At 47.3% G+C, this 23,623-nt stretch overlaps 1 long non-coding RNA gene across 2 annotated transcripts; it reads left to right on the top strand.

Moving 5' to 3' along the window:
* Positions 1-995: 995 nt before the first annotated feature.
* LOC105815713 lies at positions 996-21,877 on the top strand. Of its 2 annotated transcripts, none has more exons than XR_001137757.1 (4): positions 996-1,541; positions 6,790-6,896; positions 9,613-9,807; positions 21,306-21,877. It is a non-coding gene; the product is annotated as an uncharacterized LOC105815713 (long non-coding RNA). The 2 variants fall into 2 exon arrangements; XR_001137756.1 differs by lacking the exon at positions 21,306-21,877 and adding an exon at positions 19,842-21,106.
* Positions 21,878-23,623: the final 1,746 nt, after the last annotated feature.

The raw sequence follows: 23,623 nt of genomic DNA, 5'->3' as shown, positions 1-23,623 counted from the left end.
CTCTTCTCTGAGAGAACAACGCCCTTGTGGATATTTATAGCTTTAAAAGAACAATACCGTGTCTCCCAGGGGCCCCCGCCTGCCTTTGCTCCCTGCCCTCAGCTCAGGGCTAACCACCCTTTGGGGCAGGCTGCCAAGCATTTGAATGAGATGTGATCATTTCCCCAGCTTGGGAACCTTGTCCCCTCCCCACTCCCAGGGGGGCAGGAGGAGAGGTGCTTTGGAAATGGAAATTCGACTTTACCAGTGATATCAGCATCGATTTCACTTTTTCAGATTTCTGAGCCCTGAGGAGCTTCAGAACCAGCCCTGACGTCTTTGTCCCGCTACCTAGTTCCAGCTCCGTGTGTCTGTCGTGTAAAGGGCTCACTGAGGAGTGGCGCAGACTGGACTTGGAACCTCGCCCCTGCCACTTGCCAGATCTGTGCCCTTGAGCAAAAGTACTCCCCTCTTTGAACCACGGTTTCCTTACCTATAAAAATGGGAGTTCATTTCCTCTTCAACTCGATCTAGTAATTAAATCCTCACAATAGGTGTAAAGGCCTAACAGAGTCTCCAGCACAAAGTAGGCGTTCAAAAAAGTTCATCCTCCCTTTCCGTTCGTCCCAGGACTTGGGCTTTCTGGGTGGAGGAAGGGGTTACTATTCTTAACTGGACCCCAGAATCAGAGGTAGCCGAGAGGCTGAGAGTGGATGAAGCAGCCACCCCACGGCCCCGGCCTCTGCAGAGGGTCACCACATACCCATGTGCGTCAGGCACCGAGCACCGTCAGCAGGGCGGCTGCTGCCCGGGATGTTTTTGTGCTCTCAGGAACCAGTTTCTTGGCTTCATTACTGCCAGCTCTGTCTTCCATAAGAGGTGCGAAGTTTTTTTCCAGAGTACCCGACACAGATGCTCCCAGACCTTCAGCAAGGGAGCATCTCTAACCACCACCTCCCCCCGCCAGCTGGGTGTCGCCTCAGGAGCAGCAGGTGTTCAGAACAGCACTCTTCCACCTCACCCCCACCTGATCAGGTCGTGTGGCCTTACCCTGTCCCTTTACCTAGCAGAATCTCAGCTTCTTCAATTCACAGCGAGGAAAACAGCACTCAACGCCTCCCAGCCCCTCAGCACTGGTCCCGCGGGGAGTCCCTCTGTCACTGGCACGGCCTTTCATCGATGGCTCTCACCTGAAACCTGGGCCTCCTCCCTGTCCCTCTCTTCCTGTGTCCGGGCCATCTCCAGGTCCTTTTAGTTTTATCAGTAAATCCCTAAATATTTCCAAATTCTGACCACTGTCCTCATACCCACCACCCCATCCTGGTCCAGGCAACCAGTTCCTCCCCAGCGTGGCTGCAAGGCCTCCCCGTGGTCTCAGGATATGACACTGCTCTCTCTCTCTTAAGGGCAGACTGATCGTGTTATGCGCTTAACCCCGCCACTGCTGAGAACCATCCATGGCTCCTCCTCGCTCTTCTGCTAAAGACCTGATTTCTGACTGCAGCTGACTGGGCCCCGCAAGGCCTGCTGCTCACGCCTTCAGCCACATCTTGCCCCTTGAGGTAGCTACCTGGGCCTTTCTTTAGTCCCCTGAATGCACCATACTGTCCTGCCACTGGGCATTCGCACATCCTATCTGGTCTGCATGGAAAGCTCCCCTTTAATCCCTAAAAGCCTTGTCTCATTCTGTCCTATGTACTCAGTTCTCAGCTAAAGGGTCACTTCCTCCTGGATGCCCTCCCTGATCAGCAGCCCTGGGAAAATTAGAAGCCCCATTATACCCTCTCAGAGCACTGAGTACTTCTTAGCTTTATCCTAGCATGGTTATTTAATTAATACCCCTCTTCCATCATCTCCTCGTGACTTTAGCTTTCATATAGGCAGTGACTGTGGCTATTTTAACTCATATTGTTTCCTCTGAACTTAGTATCTGACACACAGCCCATGAGCCACTGTGCCTGGGTTTATGTTAAATTCTTGAGTGTCAAATGTTAACTGTAGAGCCAGTCATGGTGGCTCACACCTGTAATCCTAGAACTTTCGGAGGCCAAAGTGGGAGGATTGCTTGAGGCTAGGAGTTCGAGACCAGCCTGGGCAATAGTGAGACCCCATCTCTATAAAAAATAGAAAAATTAGCCAGGTGTGGTGGCATGCACCTGTAGTCCCAGCTACTCGGGAGGCTAAGGCAGGAGGATTGCTTGAGCCCGGGAGTTGGAGGCTGCAGTGAACTGTGACCATGCCACTGCACTCCAGCCTAGGTGACAGAGCGAGATCTTGTCTCAAAAATAAAGAAAGAAAGAAAGAAAGAACAAAACTACATGATCATATCAATGGATGCAGAAAAAAATTTTGAAAAGATCTAACATCCTGTTATGATAAAAAACACTCAACAAACTAGAAAGAGAAGGCCAGCCTGGGCAGCAAGGCAAGACCCTGCCCCTACCAAAAAAAATGTTTTTCTTTTAAATTAGCTGGGTGTGGTGGCACACACCTGTAGTCCCAGCTACTTGTCCCGAGCAACAGAGCGAGACCCTGTCTCTAAAAAACGAAAGAGAAGGGAATTTTCCTCAGCCTGATGATGGACATTTGTGAAAAACCCACAGCCAACATCATACTTACTGGGGATGCTTTCCCTCTAAGATCGGGAAGAAGACACTTCTATTCAACATTGGAGATTCTAGCCAGACCGATCAGGCAAGAAAAAAAAATAATAAAAGACATGCAAAAGAATGAAGTTGGATCTTTACTTCATGCCATATATAAAAATTAACTGAAAGTGGATTAAAGACCTAACTAAATGTAAGAGCTAAAACTATAAAATTCCTAGAAGAAAACATAGGGGTAAATCTTCATAACCTTGGATTTGGCAAAGGATAAGAATCCAATGACAATTTTTTTTATGATACTAAAAGCAAAAACTACAAAAGAAAAAAATAGATAAATTGGACTTGATCAACGTTAAAAACTTTGGTATATCGAAGGACACAATCAAGAAACGCACAGACTTGGAGAAAATATTTGCAAATCATATTTGTTCTACTATTCGGAATACTAGACACAACAACAAAAAGACAAACAACCTGATTTAAAAATGGGCAAAAGAGGCCGGGCGCGGTGGCTCACGCCTGTAATCCTAGCTCTCTGGGAGGCCGAGGCGGGCGGATTGTTTGAGCTCAGGAGTTCGAAACCAGCCTGAGCAAGAGCGAGACCCCATCTCTACTAAAAATAGAAAGAAATTAATTGGACAACTAAAAATATATAGAAAAAAACTAGCCGGGCATGGTGGCGCATGCCTGTAGTCCCAGCTACTCGGGAGGCTGAGGCAGGAGGGTCGCTTGAGCCCAGGAGTTTGAGGTTGCTGTGAGCTAAGATGACGCCACAGCACTCTAGCCCAGGCAACACAGTGAGACTCTGTCTCAAAAAAAAAAAAAAAAAAATGGGCAAAAGATTTGAACAGAGACATTTCTCCAAAGAAGATACACAATGGCCAATAAGCACATGAAGTAATGCTCAACATCTTTAGTCATTAGAGTGAATGCAAATTAAACTAGTCAATGCAAATCAAAACCACAGTAAGATATCACTTCAGAACGTCTAGGACGGCTATAATCACAAAAGACAGACTCCAAGAAGTGTATGGATGTGTAGAAACTGGAATCCTCAAACATTGCTTCTGGACGTGTAAAATGGTGCAGGCTCTATGAAAAATAGTTTGGTAGTTCCTCAAAAAGTGAAACAGAGTTACCATAGGACCCAGCAATTCCACTTCTAGATATATACCCGAGAGAATTGAGCACAAGTGTTTAAACAAAAACTTGTACACCCATGTTCAGAGCAGTATTATTTACAATAGTCAAAAACTGGAAACAACCCAAACGCCCATCAGCTCATGAATGGATAAGCAAAATGTGGTATGTCCATATAATGGAATATGATTCGGAATGAAGTACTGATACGTGGTACCACATGGATAAATCTTGAAAACGTTATACGAAGTGAAAGAAGCCAGACATAAAAAGCTACATGGTTTCATTTGTATGAAATGCCCAGGATAGGCAAATTCATAGAGACAGAAAGCAGATTAGTGGTTGCCTAGGGCTGGGGGGCTGGGGGAGTGGGGAGTGATTGTTTAATAGGTACAGGGAGGGTCTCTTGGGGGTGATGAAATGTTCTGGAACTGGATAGTGGTTATGGTTGCTGCCATGGTCTGAATGTTGGTTTCTCCCCAAAATTCATATGTTAGAACCTAATGCCTAGTGTGTTATTATTAAGAGGTGGGGCCTTTAGGCATTGATTAGGTTGAGGACTCCACCCTCATTAATATTATTATTGCTCTTTTTTTTTAGACAGAGTCTCACTTTGTCACCTGGGCTAGAGTGCAGTGGCATCAGCCTGCCTCACTGCAACCTCAAATTCCTGGGCTCAAGCAATCCAATCCTCCTGCCTCAGCCTCCCAGTAGCTAAGACTATATGCATACACCATAACGCCTGGCTAATTCTTCTATTTTTAGTAGAGCCTCTTGCTCAGGCTGGTCTTGAACTTCTGAGCTCAAGCAATCCTCCCACCTCGGCCTCCCGGAGTCCTAGGATTACAGGCATGAGCCACTGTGCCCGGCCTGGATTGTTGCTCTTATAAAAGAGGCCTGAAGGAGCTGATTAGCTCCCTTCTGCCACACGAGGACACAGTGTTCACCCTTCTACCATGTGAGGGTGTGGCAGGAAGGCGCCGTCTTGGAAGCAGAAAGGGAACCTCCCCAGACACCGAATCTGTTGGTGCCTTGATCTTGGCCTTCCCAGCCTCCAGAACTGTAAGCAATAACTCTCTATTGTTCTTAAATTACCCAGTCTAAGTTATTTTGTTATAGCAGCAGGAATGGTCTAAGACAGAGACTGATACCAAGAAGTGAGGGGCTGCTGTGTAAAACAGCTATCTAAAAATGTGGAAGCAGCTTTGGAACTAGGTGATGGGCAGACACTGGGAGAGTTTGGAAGTGAACTCTAGAAAAAGCCTTTGGGCTGTGAACAGAGCATTAAGGATAATTGTAGTGAGGGCTCAGTAGAATAGCACTGCGGGAAAGCCTCAGTCTTCTTGATTACCTAAGTGGTTGTGATCAGAATATTGGTAGAAATGAGGACAGTAAAGGCCATTGTGATGAGGTTTCAGACAGAAGTGAAGAACATGTTATTGGAAACTGAAGGAAAGGCCATCCTTGTTATAAAGTGCAAAAGAACGTGGCTGAATTATGTTTATGTCCTAGTACTTTCTGGAAAGAGGAATTTATAAGTGACAAAATAGGATATTTGACAAAAGAAATATCTCTCTTTTCTTTTTGAGACAGGGTCTTGCTATATCGCCCAGGCTAGTCTCGAACTCCTGAGCCCCAGTGGTCCTCCCACCTCAGCCTCGCAAATATCTGGGGCTACACGCATACACTACCACACCCAGTTCTAATGGAAGAAATCTCTAAGCAAAGTGTTGAGGGTGCGACATGCTTCTCTTGACCACTTATAGTAAAAAGAGAGAAGAGGGAAACAAATTAAAGACAGAATTTATAATCAAAAGGGAAGCAGAACTTAAAGATTTGGAAACTTCTTGGTCTGGCGTATTGTAAAAAAGTGAAACAGCATGCTTGGGAGAGAACACCAAGGGTATGGCCAAGTGATTGTTTGATAAGATTAGTACGGATAGAAGGAAGGAAGAAGCTATTCATCAAGACAATGGAAGAAGACTCCAAGGGCATTTTGGAGATTGTTGGGGCTGTCTCTCCCAGCACAGGCCCAGAATACCAGGGCCATGGGTGCAGAATGATTTCAAGCCTCTGCTCTCTGCATTCTGGTATACGTCTCCTTGGCCACGCCACCTGTGGTTCAAGTGGTCCCAGGTGCACCTCAGGCTGCCCCACCAGAAGACACAGGCAGTAAACTTTGGCAGAGCCTGCCTGGTACCATCTCCACTGGTGCAAAGAGTGCCTGAGGCCGGGCACGGTGGATCACACCTGTAATCCCAGTACTTTGGGAGGCCAAGGGATGAGGAAGGAATTTGAGACCAGCCTGGGCAACATAGAAAGACCTTATCTCTACAAAAATTTTTTTTAATTAGACAGGTGTGGTGGTGTGCGCCTGCAGCCTGTAGTCCTAGCTACTCGGCAGGCTGAGGTGGGAGGATCATTCAAGCTCAGGAGTTTGAGGTTGTCGTGAGGTATGATTGCACCACTGCACTGCAGACTGGGCCACAGATGAGATCTTGCAAAAGAAAGAAGGAAGGAAGGAAGGAAGGAAAGAAAGAAGGAAGGAAAGAAAAAAAAAAGTACATGAGCTGTGGGGCATGGCTGCCTCCACCTAGATTTCAAAGGATGGAGCCACCTGGAGTCTCAGACACATAACCTAGGAAGAGGCTACCACAAGGGAGGGGCCTCCGCAGAGAGCCCCCACTAGGCCAATGCCTAGTAGAGATATGGGGCTGCTCCCAGGACCCCAGAACAGTGGAGCACAGGCATGCAATTCCGGCCTGGAGAGCTATAGGCATAGGACTCTGGCCTGTGAGAAGTGGGCGTGGGCTGTGCCTGGCAAAGCCACGGGACCGGGGCCTCCTGGAGCCCTGGGGGCCCATTCCCCAACCCGGTGTGTCCAGACTGCAGGATATCAAGTCAAAGAATATTCTGGAGCCTTAAGATTTAATGTTTGCCCTGTTGGGTCTTGGATTTGGTTGGGACCTCTTACTCCTACTTCTCCCTTTTGGAATGGAAATGTCTGTCTTGTGCCTGTCACACTATTGTATTTTGGAAGCACATAACTTGTTTGATTTCACAGACTCACAGCTGGAGGGGAATTTGCCTGGGATGAATCACACCTTTGAGTCTTACCTGTATCTGACTGAGATGAGCCTCTGGGCTTCAGCGTTTTGAGTTGGTGCTGGGGTAAGTTAAGACCTTGGGGGCTACTGAGATGGAATGAACCTATTTTGCCAGTGAGAAGGACATGAATTTGGAGGGGGACCAGGGGTAGAATGCTAGGGTCTGAATGTTGGTGTCTCCCCAAAATTCATATGTTGGAAGCTAATATCTATGCGATAGTATTTTTTTTAAGTTTCATTTTATTTTTTAGAAATAGAGTCTCACTCTGTTGCCCAAGCATAGCTCACTGTAACCTCAACTCCTGGGCTCAAATGATTCTCCCTCTCCTGAGTAGCTAGGACCATAGGCACACACCACCACGCCTGGCTAATTTTTAAATTTTTGGTAGAGACAAGGTCTTGCCAAGTTGCCCAGGCTGGTCTTAACTCCTGGCCTCAAGCCATCCTCCTGCCTTGACCTCCCAAAGTGCTGGGATTGCAGGTGTGAGCCACTGCGTCCGGCCCCTAATTTGATAGCATTAAGAAGTGGGGCCTTTAGGAGGTGATTAGGTCATGAAGGCTCTGCCCTCATAAATGGAATTAGTGCCCTTATAAATGAAGCTGGAAGGAGCTGGTTAGCTCCCTCCTGCCATGTGAGGACACAGAGAAGGCACCACCTAGGAGGAACAGGCCCTCACAAGACACCGAATCTGCGGTGCCTTGATTTTGGACTTCCCGGCCTCCAGAACTGTGAGAAATGAATTTCTACTGTTTATAAACCACCCAATCTAAGGTATTTTGTTATAGCAACAGGCACAGACAGTTGCCCAACACTGCGAATGTACTGGAAGCCACTGAACTGTATACTTTAGAATGATTAAAATGGTGAATTTTATGTTACGTGAATTTTACCTCCATTCAAAGAAAAAAAATGAAGCGCTGGTACATGCTACAACATGGATAGACCTTGGAAACATCATATAAAGTGAAAGAAACCAAACACAAAGGACCACATATGGTACAATTCCATTTCTGTGAAATGTAGAGGCAGAATGTAGACTGGTAGTTGCCTAGGGCTAGCGGTCGGGGAGGGGGTGGGAGAAGGGAGTTGGGGGGAAAATGCGGAGTGGCTGCTAATGGGTGCAAGCTTCTTTGTAGGTGATAAAAGTGTCTTGAAATTTGTGATGATGATTTCACAACTGTGAGTATACTTAAAGCATAGAATTGCATTCTTTAAATGGGTTGATTATATGGAATGTGAATTATATTTCAATACATTCATTATAAAAAATTCTTGAATGTGATAGCAGAACCTTGGTTATGTAGGAAAGTGTCCTGGTTCTGAAGAAATATTAACTGAAGTATTTCAGAGTGAAGTATCTGCAACTTATTTTCAAGCACTTTAGCAAAATATAAGAATTCATTTACATAGAGCTGTGCTGTCCAATACAGTAGCTGCTAGCCACATGTAGCCGTTTACACTTAAATTTCAATTAATTAAAAATAAATACAATTTAGGGCCATACATAGTGGCTCATGCCTATAACCCTAGCACTTTGTGAGGCCAAAGCGGAGGATCTCTTGAGGCCGGGAGTTTGAGACCAGCCTGAGCAACATAGTGAGACCCTGTCTCTACAAAAAGTTTAAAAATGAGCCAGGTGTGGTGGCACATGCCTATGGTCCCTGCTACTTGGGTGGCTGAGATAGGAGGATCACTGGAGCCCAGGAGTTTGAAGCTGCAGTATGCAGTGAGCTATGATCAGCCACTGTACTCCAGCTTGGCTGACAGAGTAAGACTCTATCTCTAAAAAAAAAGAAAAAAAAAAACTACAGGTTTTGCCGTCAAATGAGTAATGAGTTTTGGTGGCAAACTTACAAAAACACTTTTAGTATTCAGAGCATTATGAATTTCAGATTGTTGCAGATAAGGGATTATGGCGCTATAACAAAAACTAATGGTCAATCTTAGCTAGCTAGCATTTATTGAGCACTTACTATATGCCAGGAACTGTGATGAGTATTAATCCTCATCTCCATGCTATGAGACAGGTATGATTTTTATGCCCATTTTCTAGCTCAGGAAACTGAGCCTTACACTTGGGCACAAGAGCAGAAACCATACAACACTGGGAAGAGATTGTTACTTTAACAGATAAGACAATGGAGGCTCAGTGACTTGCCCTTCTTACAAAGCCAGAAAGCAGCAGGGTGGGCTTTTGAACCTTCAAGCAGTCTTCCTTTGAAAGAGGGCAGCCCAGCGCCCTGGGGGTCCAGCCCAGCCCGCCCCTCCCACTCTGCCTCTATCCTGCTGTGCAGAGCCTCACCCCACCCTGCCCTTCTCTGCCCCAAGTCTGGATACTTGAAGCAGGCAAGCCAGGAAGAAAATGCTAGCCCCAGAGAAACAATCGGGCCAGCAAGTGAGAGAAAGGCAATGCAAATTCCTCTTCAGGAACTTGCTCCCACAGGCAAATATCTGCGTCTGCACTGACCGGTCATAGCCATGCAAATGCCCAGCTGATCTCAATGTACTGAATCATGGTCGGCACCTTCTGCCCACATTTTCTTCTCTTTAAGAGTCTTTGGAGTCAGTGGTTCCCACACTTGGAATTTCACAAACCTGCATAGTTTCCAAAGACGCAGGGACTGGCTGATGTAGAAATGCCACAGAAGGGCGTTAAGCAACCTCAACTCCTGGCAACCTATCTCCATCTTCTTCAGAAATTAAGGGCATGTTTAATGCCAGCATAGGCATACACTTAGCTTTATTAAATAGTCACGACACTCGTTCTTTTTTCTTGCAGACAAATGAAGCCCACAGTTAGCAGTACAGCCATCCTGGTCCCCCAGCAGATGCCTGGCCTCCATTCAGACTGGAAACTCCTCACAGTAAGAAGCCAGGCCAGTTTAACCTGCAGTCTCAGCCAACTCATCACTCCACGACCCTACAACAATCCTCACTGCCTGATATAAACACTTGCTTTGGGCTAGGACCAAAGGTAAGTGCCTTCCCTAACCCATTCTCAGTCTCATTGTGCAAGTGAGAGACCTGTGGCTCAGAGAGGTTAAGTGACATGACCCAGGTCACACAGCTAATTAAGGGATAGAGCAAGAATTTAAACTTGAGTCTGTTTAGCTCCAGAATCTCTACCCTCTAATACCTCTCCAAGAAACCGATAGGGATACACAGAACATCACATAACAAGTGCACACCTCACTGTAGCGCGAGGATCATAGGAACAATGTGTTGAACAAGCAGAAGAAACTGTTGGGACCAGGCTTTGGAAGTTTTCAAAGAACTTGGATCCACACAATGCTTTGGCCTTTGAAATGCACATGAGGAATACTGTACCCTGGCTCACTATCCCTCCATCGAAGAAATGTACAATAATAATCACCTATATAGGCTTCACCACGGTCTGTCCCGAAAAGGATCCGGCCATGAAATATGAAAAATGGACACATTTATTGAAGAAGATACAAGATACAAGAAACATTGTACGTAGGACGATGACGCCTCAGTCCCCTTCAAAGTATCTACCTTGGGACCTCAAGTGGTTCTCCCAACGTCTCTTCCACTGTTCAAAACACTCTGCAGAATCCTGTGTTGGAATTGCCAGCAGCTGCCTCATCGTATTTTCCTGAATCTCATCCATAGTCTGAAATCTCTTCCCTTTCAAAGGTGATTTTAGTTTTGGGAAAAGCCAGAAGTCACAGGGCGACACATCTGGGCTGTAGGAGGCCTGAGTCACCTGGGTGATTTGATGTTTCGCCAAAAAACTCTGCACGAGAGGTGATGATGCATGGGCAGGCGTGTTGTCGTGATGAAGCTGCCACTCACAGCTGCACATAGCAGAGCTGTTTTCATCACATTGAACCTCTCAACTGATGAAGAACATTAGGCAGTACTCCTTACTCATTGTTTGGCCTGGAGGAGAGTACTTGTGATGGACAACACCTTCCCAATTATTGTATTTATTCGTTTATTTTGACACAGAGTCTCTCTCAGTCACCCTGGGTAGAGTGCCGTGGCGTCAGCCTAGCTCACAGCAACCTCAAACTCCTGGGCTCAAGCGATCCTTCTGCCTCAGCCTCCCGAGTAGCTGGGACTACAGGGGCCCACCACCATGCCCAGCGAATTCTTTTGCATTTGCTTAGAGGCGAGTTCTCGCTATGTTGCCCAGGCTGGTCTAGCCTGGTTTATTTATAGTCTTAAGTATGATAACCCACTGGATGAGAAAATATTGATGTAGTTGATTATCGGGGGTGTGGCCCCAAAATATGCACCAAATCACCTTTCTAAAAGCTGAAAATTTCTGAATTTTGAATCACCTCTGGCCCCTAGAGTTGTGAATAGGCGACTATGAGCCTGTAGCAGGAGAGATTCGATAGAGCCATAAGATGATACGGCCGGCCGTGGTCAAAGCCAGGACTGCTGGCTGCGGGAGGAGGGAGACCTGTGGTGCTGCAGGAGCCTAGAGAGGCTAGGCCTAGAGAGGGAAGGAAGACAAAGGACCCACCAGAGAGGCCTTTGTCGTGGCATAAACTAGCTCTGGCTGATTTAAGCAGCAAGGAAAACTGTTGGAAGGATATTGGGTTAGTCCCAGGGCACTGGTAGGTGGAAGAACCAGGCAGAGGCCTTGGGGCCAAGAAACTGCCCAAATCACCCACAGAACTGGTCAGGTAAGAAACAGCTGAGCCCTAAAGGCACAGCCCACACTGCCAGTCCTGGCCCACACCGCACTCCCAGCCCAGCACCCGAGCACCGTGTCTCTCCATCCCTGCAAAGTCTGCCCGGCTATATTTACATCTATTTATTTATCTGTCTATATTTACACATCTGACAAGACAACTTTTTCCACTTAGCTCTTTCTTCGTAAAGTTGACTTTGCTCTTTGTGGACCTTGATTCTTCCATATGTAATTTAGAACAGGTTTGTTGAATTTCTCCCAAAATAAAATCCATCCATGGCTCATGCCTGTAATCCTTGCACTCTGGGAGGGCGAAGGGGGAGGATCACTTGAGGCCAGCAGTTTGAGAACAGCCTGAGCAAGATTGAGACCCCATCTCTTCCAAAAAAAAATACATATATATATATATACACACACACATATATAGAAAAATTAGCCATGTGTAGTGGCACACGTCTGTAGTCCCAGCTTCTCTGGGGGCTGAGGCAGGAGGATCACTTGAACCCAGGAATTTGAGCTTGCAGTGAGCTATATGATTCTGCCACTGCACTCTAGCCCAGGCAACAGAACAAGACCTTCTCTCAAAAAAAAAAAAAAAAAAAATCCACCTACACTTTTGCTTGAGGGTGTACTGAATTTGTAGATTAAGTTAAGGAGAACTGGCATCTTCATAACATGAAGTTGCCCTAACCATGAGTATGGAATAGGTACCTATTTATGTCTTCTTTTATGCCCTTTAATAAAAATTTTAAACTTTTACTTTAGGAATCTTTTGCATTCCTTAAGTTAATTTCTAGATACTTTTAATGTAAATTTCAGCAGTTTTTTTCCTTTTAATTTTGAAACAATTTCAAACACAGAAGAGCTGCAAGAACAATATAAAAAAAATTTTTTTCCTGAACCATTTGAGTATAAGTTGCCAACCTAATGTCCCATCATCCCTCCCCCGACAACTTTGTACAATATTCATACAAACAAGCAAAGTCTCCTACATAGCCACAATATAACTATCAAAGTTGGGAAATTAACATTGATACACTATGTCATCTCATCCTCAGACTTCCTTCACGTTTCAGTAATTGTCCCAATAATGTTCTTTACGGCAAAAAAAAATTGTGTTCTAATCACATGTTGCATTTGGTTTTCACATTTGGATGAAAACCAGCTTAGTTTCCAACAGTTCTTTAGTTTGGAACAGTTCTTTAATCTCTCTTTGATTTGTATGACCTTGACATTTTCAAAGATCACAGGCGAGTTATTTCACAGAATGTCCCTCTGTTTAGGTTTGTCTGGCATTTCCTCGTGTTTATGTGCCAGTTGTGCACCTTTGATAGGAATGTCACAGAAGTGAGCTATGTCCTTCCTGTTGCATCTTATCAGATGACACATAATTTCAATTTGCCCCCTTGCTGATGGTGTTTACTCTGATGCCCTGATTAATTATCTGCCAGGTTTTGCCACTGTAAAGTTACTTTTTTTTTCCTTTTGTAATTGAAAGTATGCTGTGGAGTGGTTCATTCAAATATTCCATTCTTATCAAACTGCTATGTGGACTCATAGTTTTCTTTTTAATTCATTCTGTTATTATCGTTATTAATTTTTCTTTCAAATTCTCCCATTTTTTGTCCAGGTAGAGCCCTTTCAAGTTGGATATATCCTTTTGACACGTCCCCATCATTCTTTGAGCACTTCCGTGCTTTTTCAAACAACTAGATTACCTACGCTCATCTTCTACTTCCTTTGCCCCTATCCTAGAACCAGCCATTTGTCCAGGGAGCCCACGTTCCTTGTAGTGGAGAATGGCATTTGGAAGCCAATGTCTGAGTACGAGGCGTGCTCATGGCCATTGGAATATCACTGCCCCCAGGCCCTTTCAGTGGACAGAGCTAGGAAATAAACATCACTATCTTCACCCCACGTGGGCTCCAGCATCTTCTACCAGGCTTCCCTCATGCTGGAAGCCCTCCTCACCCCATGTGAGCCCCACTGTCTCACACAGGCTGCCTTCTTCACAAATGTCCACCTCGTTGTGCCCCGCTAATGGCATCAGGTCTGAATTTTTCAGGAAGGGAAGGGAAAAGAGGGAAAAGGAAGAGGAAGCTAGTTTCTAGATACTTTAATATTTTATTTTCCTTTATATTTTCTAGTTGGTTATTGCTGGTATGGAAAATGCTATTAATTTTGATAGGTAGATATTTTATCTGGTAAATATTGCATTGCTTTTTCTTTGTAGGTGACTGTGTAATCTGCAAGTAATGACCATTTTACCTCTTATCCTCCTATCCTTACACTTCTTTTCCTTTTCTTTATAATGTCAGCAAGAATCCCAGGGCTAAGTTAAATAGTGTCTGTGATATCAGGCATCCTTGAGTTGTTTCTGATCTTAGAGGTACTGAAAGCTTGTCCTATAAGAATATATTGGTTCTAAATTTTGGCATATAATTTTTATCAAGTTTTATAAGTTCTTTTCCTAGTTTGCTAATAATTTTTTAAAATCAAAATTATTGAATATATCAAAAGCCTTTTGTGTATATGTGTGCCTACGATGAGATAATCACATGATTTTGCTTCTTTAGTCTATTAATTAACATGGAAAGTTTAATGGGTGAATTTTCTGATAGTTAATTTTCCTTTCTTATCTGGGGTAAACCCCATTGGGTTGTGAGTTTAAAACAAACAGACATAGGATTCAGTTAGTTAGAAAAGAGCGCTGGGGATGAGGGGCAGGGGACCCTGGGAGGGGACGGAGTTGGGAGGTGTTGCCGGTAGAGGGTTGTTGTCTGGAGTTCAAGTCCTTGCTTTGCCACAGGACTTAGTCTCCATGGCCTTGTGCACTGTTTTCCTCCTCCAGCAAATGGGGACACAGGAGCAGGCAACGCTGAGGTCTGCTCTAGCCCTGAGGACTGAGGCCTCTGTGATGCTCAGACACTCTCTAGGGGGTTCAGGCCAAGCTTCAGAGACACAAATAGAACCTGGTGCAGAAGGGAAGTCCTGGGTGGGAGCGCCATCCACGCGGCAGCCAGGCCGAGGAATTTGCAATCCCAGAGGTGGCCGTGCTTGCCTTGCAGCCTTGTGCCCTGGGTTCTGAGTCCTCTGAGACAGCATGCAGGGGCCTGAGGGTCCTGGGAGAAGGAGGAGGAGGAGGAAGAAGAGGCTTCCTTACTACCTACTGGCAGGGAAGTCAAGCCTGGTGAGTCACTGGCCCGCTCCAGGTCCTCCCTGGCCCTTCAGAGACCTTATACTGGGCAGAGGAAGGCGTGAGGCCCACTGAGCCTGGCTCCGGGACCCTGCCAGTTTGCTTTAGGGACCCTGACTTTCCTAGAGACCAGATTGCTACCTCCCTCCCCTCTCCTCAGGTCCCCACCCTGCTTCTCTGCCCCCAGCTCTCTGCTGCCAACTCTGCTTTCTACTTCCTGGCCTGCGAAGCCTCTGTCCCTCGCCCACCCCCACTCCCAAATCCCAGCCTGAACTCTGCCCTTTCAATCCCAGCACAGCCCCCCTCCCCTCCCCAGGTCTCCCTTACCCAAGCAAGGCTCCTTCCTCAACTGGCCCTGGCTCTTTGTCCCCTTCTGCCCAGACCTCCCTGCTCACCGCCTGGGTCTGGGGGATTGCTGGGATCCACCTGCCTGTTTGTTTCCCTCTCAGCTCAGCCGAGACTGCTGCTCTCTGCCCCGAAGCTGTTCCCACCTATTCCCAGACACTCCACGGGCCCCACCTGGCTGCTGCCCGGCCCGCCTCAGCCCGGTTCCCCACCTATCTGGGGTTCCATGCTGGCCGCGGCTCCCCTCCGGGCCCCATCATTGCTCCTTGGGTACCACAGCCTGAAGGCTGTCAAGTGCTTCTCCAGATGGACATCTGCTGTCCCCTGCTGGTCAGTGTGTTGTAAAACATCAACAGTTTTCCAGGCCCGGGATGCCAACCGTGTGACCCTGTCTTACCACAGGTGTAAGCCATTAACATGCTTTTTCTAACTGAATCTTCACAACAATGTTATTAGGTAGGTTCTGTTATTGTCCCCATTTTACAGATCGGGAACTAAGGCACTGCGATGGCAAGTCACTTAACTAAGGGGTAGAGCCGGGTTTGAACCCAACACGATTAGTAACAGGAATGACAGCAGCCGGCATTCTCCCGGCTCCTCCTTAGGGTTGGGAGCCGCAGTAGGCTCTGCAAATGCATGGCCTCGTTAAACCTCCTCTCCCCGTTACACACCCGAGTACCCCAGCTTCGTCCGCCCCACACCCCTTCCGCAAGCACAGCCTGCATGGCCCCCCTCAGCGGGGCCCTCACACGGGTGCCCCTCACGGTGCCAGCAAAATGCCCATAACGCCCCCCACCTGTGTCCTTCCCCAGCACCCCCATGTCCTACCCACCCTCGCTGCCGCAGGCCGGTCCGCACCCCAATCCTCTCAGTCCCTCCTCCCGCCTCCTTCAGCTAATTATCCCTCTGTCTCCAGCACGCTCCACGCCACCCTCTCACTGTCCCCTGGACTCCGCAGGAGAGCCCTTCTGCAGAGGGTGCTTCTCTGACCTAACGGAGGGTGGGCCCTCCGTCCCCTCTCACGGCTGCCTGTGTCGTGTGCTCCGGTGTGTGACAATTTGCTGTTGTGGGCCGGGCGCGGTGGCTCACGCCTGTAACCCTAGCACTCTGGGAGGCCGAGGCGGGCGGATTGTTCTGAGCTCAGGAGTTCGAGACCAGCCTGAGCAAGAGCGAGACCCCGTCTCTACCAAAAAATGGAAAGAAATTAATTGGACAGCTAAAAATATATGTAGAAAAAATTAGCCGGGCATGGTGGTGCGTGCCTGTGGTCCCAGCTACTCGGGAGGCTGAGGCAGGAGGATCGCTTGAGCCCAGGAGTTTGAGGTTGCTGTGAGCTAGGCTGACACCACGGCACTCGCCCCAGGCAAGAGAGTGAGACTCTGTCTCAAAAAAAAAAAAAAAAAATTTGCTGCTGTGGGTCTCACTGGCTGCAACGTAAGCTCCCGGAGGGGAGCTGGGGCTGCTTTGTCGCTGTGAACCCAGCACCGGCTCAGAGCTGGCTCGTGGGAGGTTCCCAGGACACACTCGTCGAAGGGGTGGAAGGAACAGAGGGAAAGGTATTATTCTCCCTGTGCTAAAAGGGAGACCACAGAGGCCCAGCATGTGAAGGGACTTGCCCGACATCCCCCAGAAAGTCAGTGGAGCTGCAGGGTCCCCACCGCAGCCCACGGAGCCTGGACGCGGTGCTCCTTTACCACCCCTGGCTGCCGGGAGCTCCTGGGAAGTGTCCGGTGCTTTGCACACGTGGGCTCGCTTGAACGCACCGCAACTCTGAGAGGGAAGGGATGTTCTCCCCGCGTGGCAGGTAGGTGTGCCGACTCAGGCTCACCCTAGTCATGGTACTTTCCCTAGTCCCTGGACTGACAGGGTGAACGCTGGATTCGAGCCCAGGCTTCTCTCTCTATTCTTCCTACTACAACTAACCTCGGTCCACACATTTTTAGTGAGCACCTACTAAATGCCAGGCACCGTGCATCAGCAGACACATCCCCGCCCTCCTGGCTCCCACATCACTACGGGATGAGGAAGGAAACAAATGCAGGGACCAGCACGGTAATAATTAGAAGTCTGTGATCAGCCTTGGAAACTTAGCAAAGCGTCCCAGGGCTCCTTCCCTGGCACTCCCCTGTCTACAGGTTTCTGGAATTTTCTTCTGCCCCCCAGCCCTTCACCAGAACCTCCCTAGTGCTCTGATGTTGGCTGGTTCCAAGGGCCGCCCCTTGACTGCATTCCCAAGTGCTCCCTCCAGATCACCACCAGAGGACAGCCGTGCTCCGTGGTAGGTGGCGTTTCCACCAGCATCTCAGGCCTGGGAGGGGAGAGAGGAGGAGAGATGCAGAAAGGAGGGGAGGGGCGGAGACGAACAGGCGACCCAGGCTCTGCAGATGGAGTGTCTAAGGGAATCAGCTCTGTCCAGGCCTACAGCAGAGTTGCTTATTTGTTTTTCCTCCCTGTCTTCCTCGTACTTTATCTTCTCTTCCTTCATTCAATAAACTTTTAAAACAGCTTTATTGGCTGGGCACAGTGGCTCACGCCTGTGATCCTAGCACTCTGGGAGGCCAAGGCAGGCGGATTGTTTGAGCTCAGGAGTTCATGACCAGCCTGAGCAAGAGAGAGACCCCCGTCTCTACTAAAAAAAAAAAAATAGAAAGAAATTATCTGGACAACTAAAAATATATAGAAAAAATTAGCCGGGCATGGTGGCACATACCTGTAGTCCCAGCTACTCGGGAGGCTGAGGCAGGAGGATCGCTTGAGCCTAGGAGTTTGAGGTTGCTGTGAGCTAGGCTAACACCACAGCACTCACTCTAGCCAGGGCAACAGAGTGAGACTCTGTCTCAAAAAAAAAAAAAAAAAAAACAGCTTTATTGTGATATAATTTATGTACCATAAAAGTTCACCCACTTAAAGTATACAATACAGTGATTTCTAGTATATTTACAGAGTTGTACAACCGTTACTGTAACCTGATTTCAGAACATTTTCATGCCCAAAAGAAACCTTGTACCCATCAGCATTCACTCCCCAGCCCCAGGCAGGACTAATACACTTTCTGTCTCTCTAGATTTGCCTGTTCTGGACATTTCCTATACATGCACTAATACAAAATATGATCTTTTGTGTCTGTCGTCTGTCTTCTTTCACTTAGCATAAGTGTTTTCAAGGTTCATCCATGTTGTGATATGTATCAGTATTTCATTCCTTTTTCTTTATTTCTTTAGAGATAGAGTCTTGCTTTGTTGCCCAGGCTGGAGTGCAGTGGCTCCATCATAGCTCGCTGCAACCTTGAATTCCTGGGCTCAAGGATCCTCTTGCCCTAGGCTCCCAAGCAGCAGGCCCACACCACCACGCCTGGCTAATTTTATTTTGAAAAAGTTCCTTTGTGCAGACAGGGTTTTGCTATGTTGCCCAAGCTGGTCTTGAACTCCTGGCCTTGAGTGATCCTCCTGCCTTGGGCTCCCAAACTGCTGGAACTATAGGCGTGAGCCACTGCACCCAGCCTCATTCCTTTTCATGGCTGAATTATGTTCCTTTGTATGGACAGACTGCATTTTGTCTATCTGTTGATCAGCTGATCAACATTTGAGTTGTTTCCACTTTTTGGCTATTATAAATAATCCTGCTGTGAACATTTGTGTACAAGTTTTTTTAAATACAGGTGTAATTCACATACCATAAAATTCACTCTTTTAAAGAAAGGGTGAATATACTCTCATCCTTTCAGTAAACCAAGTCAGTGGTTCTTAGTATATTCATAAAGTTGTGAATGTATTAATCATCACCACTATCTAATCCCAGAACAATCTCATCATCCCCCCGAAAATCTATGCTCCTTAGCAATCACTGCCCCCCATCCTCCCCACCCCAGTGCCTGGTAACCACTAATCTACTTTCTGTCTGTATGTATTTGCCTGTTCTGGACATTTCATATAAAAGAAATCATACAGTATGTGGTTTTTATGTCTGCCTTCTTTTACTTAGTATAACGAGTTTAAGGTTTGTCTGGTCATAGCATGTATCAATACTTCATTCCTGGCTGGGCACGGTGGGCACGCCTAGCACTCTGGGTGGCTGGAGGCAGGAGGATCGCTTAAGCTCAGGAGTTCAAGACCAGCCTGAGCAAGAATGAGACCCCTGTCTCTACTAAAAAAAAAAAAAAAAAATAGTGGGCATGGTGGCATACGCCTGTAGTCCCAGCTACTCGGGAGGCTGAGGCAGGAGGATCACTTGAGCCCAGGAGTTTATGGTTGCAGTGAGCTATAATGACACCACGGCACTCTAGCCCGGTGACAGAGCGAGACTCTGTCAAAACAAACAGACAAACAAAAAAACTTCATTCCTTTTTGTCGCTGACTAATAATGCATTGTAATGATACACAGCATTTTATTCTTATATAGGTTAGCTGACAGACATATGGGGTGTTTCTACTTTTTGGCTGTCCTGAGTAGTGCTGCTGCGAACATTCATGAACAAGTTTTTGTGTGAATGTTTCCATTTCTCTGGGGTACGTACCTAGGAGTGGAATTGCTGTATCACATGGTGTCTCTTTGACTTTTTGAGGAAGTGCCAAGCTCAAAGTGTAGACTAAGTGGAAGAAGGAATCGGAAAGGCTACACACCGTGTGATTCCGAGTGTGTGGCATGCTGGGAAAGGCAGAACGTGGAGACAGTAAAAGACCGGAGGTTGCAGGTGCTGGGAGAGGGCGGGATGAACAGGTGGAGCACAGAGGATTCTTAGGGCAGTGAAAATACTCTGTATGACACTTTCATGATGGACACATGTCATTGTGCACTTGTCCAGCCCCATAGAATGTACGGCAGCGAGTGTGAACCCTAAAGTAAACTGCGGACTCTGGGTGACGGCCATGTGTCAAAGGCTCATCAGTTCCAGCAAAGTAGCAGTCTGGTGTGAGATGTTGGTAACGGGGGCAGCTGTGCATGTGTGGGGACAGGGGCCTGTGGGGACTCTGCATCTTCCTCTCAGTTTTGCTGTGAGCCTGAAACTGCTCTAAAATAATTAAATCTTAAAAAAAATCTCCTTGTTGCTTTGTGAGAAGGAGACAGAGCAGGACACCTGGAAGGGGCTCATTGCCACCGTGCAGGCGAGGGTGGCGGAGGCTGGGGGTGGAGGGGCTGGGGCTGCACAAACCCTGGAGGAGAGCACAAGGCGCTGCCGATGGCTGGATGCGAGGGCTGCAGGAAGACAGGCACCTTCTTCCTTCTGGGCCCTCTCACTTGCGAACGTGCCTCGAGGCCTCGATGTGCTGTGTTGACCCGCTGGCCCCTCTGGGGCCAGGACTGATACATCTCTGCCTTCGGCCTGGAGACCCAAGAACTCTCCTCCAACAGGAAGCTCGAAAGTGGCAGCCAGTCTTTGTCAAGCTCTTTGACATCCCAGGTCCTGCCCCTGGCACTATGGGGGCTCAAAGAATACCGGCGTCCTTGGCCTCAGGAGTTCAAGCCTCGTGCCCCGCCGTGCTCTGGCTGCTGCTGGCCACTCAGGACATGTGCCCCGCTCATGTCCCACCAGGGCCCCCGCACTCTAAGCCCTGCAGCAGGTCCCCGTGGCCCTAGCAGCGTTTCCCAAACTGGAGCACTCCACAGCCAGGCTCTCCAAAAGGAAAAGGATGCTTCTGGCCAGACAGTGATGATTCAAATTATCTTTATTATACTGTTCCTAAAACATAAAGCCAGGTACAAACTTCTTGGGATTCTACACAACCATAGAACCAAATTAAATACAAGCACGACTACAAATCCAATAGCAAGTAGATGAACAGCATTCATTTTCATTTAATGTGGTGGATGAGGTCATTTTGCAGACTCCAAATCATCCACTTTGAATTATGCGCATTTTCCAGGCTGTGCCAATGTGCTGTTGTGTGCTCGGCTTTTGTTGTTCCCTGGGAGTTCCTGCACTGCTGTGTGTGCTGACTCAGTTGGCCACTTCTTTCCCATTTGGGTGAGGGGAAACCTCTCAGAGGGTTTGGCCTCCCTCGCTCTGGGCATATACATCCATTCCTCTCTTTTAAGCCTGGGACTGTCATAAGGACCTTCCTAGTCCCCCTTCTAAATTTGTAAATTCCATTTCTCCCTTTACCAAACAATGCACATCAAATATAATTTTTTTGCTATAAAAAGGAATTTATTTTTATAATTTTGCAATTGCAATTATTTCAATTAACAAGGTGGGTGTGGGTGTGCGCGTGTGTTATTTTGGTGGTGGTTGTTGTTACTTTAGAGTTATTAAAATTCTTTTTTTCAGGGCCGAGACATCTTTCAGGGCCTTGGAATTCTCCCAGGCCCAAGGGCTGAGCTCAGGAGGATGGAGAATGAATGGGCCAAGCCGAGACCTGCTTCTTTCTTTCCTCACCAGCCTGAGACAATTAGAGTAGGGCAGCTGGCACCAACCTGACCCCAGGCACAAACCAGCCTGGGTGCTGAAATGGGGTTGGCAGCTCTGGGTTATGAGGTTGGGTCACTCAGAGAAGTCAGGCTATGCTTATATTCATTTTTAGATGATCACTAAAATAAAAGCCCCAAATTATAAAAATCCTGGTGGAGCCAGATTCTTGGGAACATGCTTGGGGCTCCCCAGAGGCCATGACCTCAGTTTGAGGCCCAGCAGCCTTCAAGGTCACGTTGCAGCTCCTTGGCCTGATTCCCGAGTGAGCACATTGTGGGGATGGAGTCCCTTGTCAGCCGTTTCTCTTCCCATCCTTGCGCTGTCTGGTACCCAATGTGCTGGCAGCTGCTCCTCAGCGAGGCTCTTGCCCCTGCTGTTGTCTTCGCCTGGAATGCCCTCCCTTCGGTCTTTTAGATTTTTTTTTTTTTTAAGTGTTAAAACATCACACGGGTCACACATGTTCACTATAGGAAAACAAAAATAGTCAGTAATCTCATCACGCAGAAATAATTATGATTAAATGATGACGTGCTATATTCTCTTTAAATTACAGTTTTCCCCACGCATATGCTTATCTTAACAAGATGTAATAAATGCTGTTTTTCAACTGAAGCACTGTAAGCAAACACAAATGTAGAGAATGCTATAACATATGCTCAGGCTCACAACTGAGTTTTGACAAATCCTAACATTTTGAGCATATTTGCTTCAGCTCCTCTTTTAAAAAAATAAAAGCTATCAGATATGGTTGAAGCCCCCCTGGCCTTTGCTATCTCTCCCCTGTCCCCCTCCACAGAGTCAATCTCGCTCACAGGATTGGGGGTTACCGTTCCCATCCACGCATCGGAGATTGAATGGTATGGTTTTGCACAAATCCTCCTGCAACTTGATTTTTGGGTTTGACATTATGTTCTGGAGAGGTGTTCTCATTAATCCATGTCACCCTAGTTTGTTCATTTATATTACCATTCACAATTCTGTGTAATGAATAGATCTACCCCAATGGAATAAAAACATACCTCCACAGAGAGACTCGTACGCAAATATTGACAGCAGCATGCTCCTGTAGACAAAAACTGGAAGCAAATAGAAAACAAAATTAAATGAAAAAATTAGCCGGACATGGTATCACATGCCTGTAGTCCCAGCTACTTGGGAAACTGAGGCAGGAGGATCTGTTGGGCCCAGGTGTTCGAGGCTGCCGTGAGCTTTGATTGTGCCACTGCACTCCAGCCTGGGTGAGAGTGAGACCCCCATCTCTTTAAAAAAAAAATCCAAAAGGTAACTGGATAAACCAAATGTGGTCCATCCGTACAGTGAAATACTCCTCAGCAACAAGAAGAAACAAATTCCTGGTACATGGATGAAGCTCACAGACTTTATGCTCAGTGAAAGAAGCCAGATGCAGACCACATAATGTATGATTCTGTTTATGCAAAATTTCTAGAAAAGGCAAAACTAGAGAGACAGAAAGCAGATGGGTGATTGCCGGGGGATGAGAGTGAAAGCAAGGATTAACTGCAAATGGGTACGAGGGACCTTTTGGGGTTGATGAGATTGTCCTAGAACTGGATAGTAGTGACAGTTGCACAACTGTGTGCATTTACTAAAAATCACTGAATTATACACTTAAAAGAGGTGCACATAATGGCATGTGAGTTAAGCCTCAATAAAGAGACACGACAGAACAAAAAAGACATGATTCCTACACTTGTAGGCTTTCTAATCTAATTGGGGCGGTGGGCAATAGACAAGTAACCAAGCGACCAAGTGTAGAATTGGAAATTCTCATAAGCACAATGAAGGAAGTGGGGTGGGCGCAGCAACAGAGAACAGAAGGGGACCTCCCAAAGAGGGCGGCCAAGGAAGGCCTTTCTGGAGAGTGACATTTGGGACAGGTGTTTGTAAAAAGGCCTGCTTGTTCCTTGAGTTGGCATCAACCCCCCGCCAGTGTGTTCTTGCAGCCAACGCCAACATCCCCATCACACACAAGCTGGCCGGCATGCCCACACCGGCCTGCCCCTGCACAGGGCTTGGGGCACGGTGGACAGTGGAGGTGTCTGGGCGTGTGTTAGGCAGGGAGGCAGGCAAGGTGTGGGAGGTGTGGGTGACTTCATGCTGCCCCAACACCTGCTGCACAAATCGTGTGAGTCACGGGGCAGGGATGGCTGCAGGAC

This window comes from Propithecus coquereli, unplaced genomic scaffold, assembly GCF_000956105.1.
Source record: "Propithecus coquereli isolate 6110/MARCELLA unplaced genomic scaffold, Pcoq_1.0 Scaffold341, whole genome shotgun sequence".
Lineage (NCBI taxonomy): Eukaryota > Metazoa > Chordata > Mammalia > Primates > Indriidae > Propithecus > Propithecus coquereli.
Note: the sequence above shows the minus strand (reverse complement) of the source record. Positions and strands in the feature narration are given on the sequence as shown.